Source organism: Monopterus albus, unplaced genomic scaffold (assembly GCF_001952655.1).
Source record: "Monopterus albus unplaced genomic scaffold, M_albus_1.0 scaffold36.1, whole genome shotgun sequence".
NCBI classification, from domain to species: domain Eukaryota; kingdom Metazoa; phylum Chordata; class Actinopteri; order Synbranchiformes; family Synbranchidae; genus Monopterus; species Monopterus albus.
In genome coordinates, this window is record NW_018127916.1 from 1,468,329 (window position 1) to 1,473,747 (window position 5,419).

General features: G+C 39.5%; 1 long non-coding RNA gene across 3 annotated transcripts in view; it reads left to right on the forward strand.

The window, feature by feature from the left end:
- The first annotated feature begins 2,662 nt into the window (after positions 1-2,662).
- Positions 2,663-5,419, forward strand: part of LOC109959056 (uncharacterized) — a 13,148-nt gene continuing 10,391 nt past the window's right edge. For 2 of the 3 annotated variants that reach the window (XR_002274754.1, XR_002274755.1), the window contains exons 1-2: positions 3,445-4,069; positions 4,155-4,258. This is a non-coding gene — a long non-coding RNA (uncharacterized LOC109959056). Of the gene's footprint in view, positions 3,042-3,444; positions 4,070-4,154; positions 4,582-5,419 lie in introns of those variants that run through there. The other variant, XR_002274756.1, reaches the window with a different exon arrangement.

Genomic DNA, 5,419 nt, shown 5'->3' on the forward strand with positions numbered 1-5,419 from the left:
GGTGGGATGTCCTCTTGAAATATGTGAAATCTGAAATCTCTGAAATCATGGGCTGAGACCAGATGGGAAAGCAGGATAAAAAGCATTGAGGCAGTAAGGTATCAGGCTGGGCAAGTCAGAGAGGCTCTTCTGGATAGGCAATGTACTGGGTAGTTATGAATAATCGGTACAAATAACCCCACTGTGCTGCCCTGATTAATTTATTTTCTTTACTACATTACATGACATCTGTCACTACATGTCTGACAGCCCTGTCATGTAATTTAGTAAAACGTCTGGCCGAATTGATTCATTTGTTTATGGTTTACTTCTTGAACCTTTGTGGTTTCCTCAACCCCAGAAAGTGGCGAAATCTTTTAAATAATGACTTTTTTTTAGTTGTCTCTGTAGGGAGGTACTTCTGGAGCTGAGCGGAGAGGTCAGTGACTTCAGAATACGCCTCCTCCAGCTCTCTCTGATATATCATGACCTTATTATTAGCTTCTTTCTGCATTCTAGTAATCTCTTCTGCCATCTCTTGACGAAGGGTGTCTTTCTCTGCCGTCAGGATGTCTTTCTCCGCCGTCAGGGTGTCTTTCTCCGCCATTAGGGTGTCTTTCTCCGCCGTCAGGGTGTCTTTCTCCGCAGTTAGGGTCTTTCTCCGCCGTTAGGGTGTCTTTCTCCGCCGTTAGGGTGTCTTTCTCCGCTGTCAGGGTGTCTTTCTCCGCCTTCAGGTTGACATGCTGCTCACGTAGTAGCTTATGGTGCTCACGTAGTAGCTTTAACTCCTTTACATAATGGCGATTGTCCGAGAGAAGGCGATTGAGCTGTTTTTTTAGGTCCTCTAGATCTCTCTGATAGGACATTTTCTTAAATTCAAGCATTTCTTTTATTCTACTGATTTCATCCTTGAAGACTTTGATCTCCTTTAGATGTTCAGTCACCCTGTCTTCATGTGTGCGTTTTACAGTCTCTAGCTCACTCTGAAGGCGGTTCTTCTCATTTATCAAGGGTTTGAACACACTTAGGTCTTGCTCCGCCCTCTTTTGAGCAGCGAGCTTTACAGTCTCCAGCTCACGCTGAAGGGTGTCTTTGTCCGCCTGCAGGGCGTTGATCAACTGTAGATCTCGCTCCACCTTGTCTGTATGAGCAAGTTTTTCTTTCTCTAGCTCACGCTGAAGGGTGTCTTTCTCCGCCCGCAGAGCGTCTTTCTCCGCCTGCAGGGCGTTGATCAGCTGGACTAGATAGGTGTCGCTCCCGTTTTGAGAGCTGTTGGTGAAAACCGTAGTATCTCCCTGAATAGATTGCATTTGTATTAGTTATGTCTGTATTAGTTGTTGGTTAACGTTCTTTCCTTACACCGGCTTATCAGTTGTAGAAGGTCTGAGATTGTGTGACTGCTTGGTAAGCTGCAGTTAGGTAAGGTGCAGACACCGAGTGATGACGTCACGCAGAACAAAGGCATGCATTTGATGACGTCATTCTATTTTGATTTGAACTGGAGTGTTGCCAGGTTCCATTTTCTGCATGTTTACATTCAAAATCAAAATCACACTCTGTCAGTCAAATGTGCTGTAAGCTAATAGTCCACCTCAGTAACATTCAGACCCATTTTAAAACCTGCTATTAATCTCAAAGAGGGGCTATTCTATAAAGCAGCTTAGGTGAAAACATGACTTTTGCTTTCCCTGAGCTCAGACTGAACAAACTGCATTTTCACCTAAACCGCTTTGTTTTGCTGTTAAAAAGTAGACGGTTTGTATTTCTCTACTGTGTTGTTTGCTGTTTGGGTCTGTTCCCTTCATTTGCCTTTTCAGAAAATACTTTGTTAAAATTGATCATCATGATCAACACTGTGTATAAACGCTTTATATGGTCAAGACCAAAAGACTGAGAATGTAAAGTAAAATACTAATTCACCTTTGTCTTACAAATATAATTACTTAAATGAAATTACACATTAAGACCAAACATAAAACATACCACAATACACCATCAAGTTGGCACTAAACAAACAAATAGTTTATTTTTACTTGTTTCTGGGAGCTGTCTGTCTGTAGTTTCTCCATTTTTGAGGTCTGTTTATAGAACTTGCCTTTTTTTTAACTGATAGAATCACGTTTGTTCTCGAACACCACAGTATCTCTCCGAACAGATGTTGTCTGTATTAGTTATCGTCTGTATTAGTTGTCGGTTGACATTCTTTTCTCACACTGGTGTGTCAGGGGTTTTTTTCGCATGCAAAATGGCCGTTTGTTGGCAGAAATTTTTTTGCCACACTGCTGTGGTGTAATTGGATGATGTAATTGGATTTAAGTAAAATACACCAAATAACTAATGGAGGAATTATCATGACATTTGCTAGAGGTCAAATGGTTTACCACCAAATACCTGCAAACCTAACAATATTCCCATCAGCCTCAGCAGTAATTTGCATTTAGTGCTAATTAGCAAATATTGGTAAGCTAACATGATAAGCAACAAACATGCTGCACATCGGCATGTTATCATTGTGTGAATGTTTGCACGTTGATATTACTATTCAGCTTGAAGCACGGCTGTGTGCTTCGAGTCAGTGTGGCTTCACAGAGCTGCTAGCGTGGCGGTGAACTGTGGACTAATCTCTGTCATTAATAGTCAGATGAAGCAACAAAGTGTCATTAAGTAGTGAAACTGACTGTGAGCATGTAATAGTTTTACTCAAGACTGCTGTTAAAAAGTCACAAGCTCCTTCTATATTATATAAATTTCACTTCAAATTTTTTGGCATTTGTATCATATTGAGAGTAATACAGTAGCATCATTGTTTTGAAGTGAGCGTCATTTTGTTAGGGAGACACACACTTTAAGTACTACAGATGCACACCCATGATGACCTTCCCACCACTGAGCATGCCAACAGATTCCTCGCCAGGTTAGGCATTGATCAACATTGCTACTGTTACTGGTTTAAGTAACACAATCTGTTGTCTAATTTGAAACAGCTGTGTGCTCCGCCACAGGACAAGAGTTGGTAAGGAGGGCCAGAAACACCTTGATGATTTATGGCCAGCGAAATGAAGGTGAATATTTGATATGAACTGGCATTAAGAGGTTTTAAACACAGTCATCCAGATCAAACAAAACAGCCTGACAACCCAGTTCTCCAGTGTCTGTCTGCAGGGCTGCCAGCTGTAACATGATCGATTAGATGACAGGCTGGTGTAGATTGGAAGCTTAATACGTATGAAGAGTATTTGTTCTTACTCAAAATTAATGACACAAGCTAAATAATACCTATGTTTTAATCAGTGGTGGCTGAATTCATTTGAAGATGATGTTTTACGTATTTTATTTAATTTTAAACACATTCTTGTTTGCTCTTCCAGCTAGTGGGTTTTTTCAGTTAATTTCTTATAATTTTGGTTTATTGTGCAATGAGAAATTGGATTTATTCTTTGTTTTAATTTAATGTCCATAATCATGTTAAGTATTGTGGGGTGCATGTGTTTATGCATGTCAGTGTACGTGCCACCTCACAGCATGTGGATGCCTCTGTCTCGTCCCTCCCTAACTAGGTTTGCAGGGTTAAATTGAGTGTGTGACTGCATATAATTCAATCGCAGAACAGCCCCATTTCCCTCTGCCTGCCTGCTTGGTCCTACTGATTCAACACAACAGCAGCAGCACAAAATCTATACCAATAAATTTCACCTTCAAGGGGTTGCATGTCCCATCATTCAAGGATGCCCCTGCCAGACACCAAGCCATAGCTGGTTAGAAACCAGAAGCAGACTGCAATTGCCCCTTGGTGCTGATGATGAGTGTTTTTACCATTTTTCATTATAATGTATAGTTATAATTACTAAACTCAGGACAGCGCCTTCAAAATACATCCACACTCACCCAGTACTGTCAGCAATGTGTTTATATGTTGTTAAATCAAGGTTCATGTTGGTCATCTCATTTGTTCTGTAATGGCTGAATGCTGTCCCCATGATTGATTGTGCTTATTTGATGTGCATCTTAACAAGGATCATGGGTCACTCTCAGATCAGCCGCAGCAGTCAGACTTCAATACTCCGATGTGATGTACGCACCATTTCTACAGGTAACATTCTGGATTTTGTTCATAACAGTCCTTTCACACACCATTAACCTGCCCAGGGTCTTCATGTCATTATTGATTCTTTAAGGCTACATGGGCACTAAATGTTCCTGATGCCCTTCAGAGGTATCACTCCCAGTCATCCTGGAACACTGAAACAGGCAAGAAGAGAAAGCTTCACTATGCAGAAAGGTACATGTTTTCATTTCATGCATGCCATCTTATTGGATTCATTCATGTGTGTGCTTGTGTTTATCTGTGTCAGTTTTTTTCTTCTGTATATTAACTGTTCCACTAGGATTAGCTAACCTCAGCCTGTGCATTACAGGCCTTGTCTAGTTAGCCAGAGGATGCTTTACTTACGTAGAAGTAGCAAAAAAATATTCTACAAGTACTCCATTCAAAACCTAACAAGTACAAAAATGTTTTCATCAAAATTACTTAAAATACCAAATGTAAATGTACAGGCAGAACATAATCCCCGTCAGTTTTTTATTATCAAATATCATTGATGGAAACCAAGTACATTTACTCAAGTACTGTATTTATGTACAATTTTGTCCTTGAGTATTTTCATTTTAGGCTACTTCATACTTCAACTTCATTACATTTTAGTGGCAAATATTGTACTTTTTATTCCACTAAATGTATTTCCAATCTTTAGTTACTTTTCAGAACCAGATTAATATGAAAATTATAGTATAATCACAAACTTTTTTGATCTCCAGTGGAAAATTTGTAAACTACCCATCAGTACATCAAATTAAAAGCATATAGGCTAGTTAAAACTAGCTCCCCGTTTACCAGCTGCATCATTGAAGTGATGAAAACAATAATTCATTAGTTAATTACAAATCAATAATATGATATACGGTAATGTTAAATGTGCCATTTTGCACAATGAGTTCTTTTAATTTTAGTACTGTTAGTTGATGCTAATACTTTTGCTTAAGTAACATTTTGAATGCAGGACTTTTACTTGTAAGAAGAGGAATAATCTTTATTGTCATTATGCATAGCACAACAAAATTTCTTCCAGCAGCTCTCGGCTTAAAAGGCACATTATTTACATAAATAACACAAGAATTGTACAGTCAATATAAGAATATGAACAGATAAAAATGAAGATGTGTAGGACCTAATCAGGTCAACAGCATATTAGCAGCAGAAGAATATAGTCCCATTCTAAAGTGCAGCTCAGTGCAAATCTCAGTCTTTAAGAAGACGTGTGAGCATGTGTGTGCATCTGCAGGAGTCCAGTATTCTATCTGTAACTGTCTGTGGGGGGGACATTGTGTGTGTGTGTGAGACTAGGGGCTGGGGGGGTGATTGATTTCACTGCTCTGGGGGAGA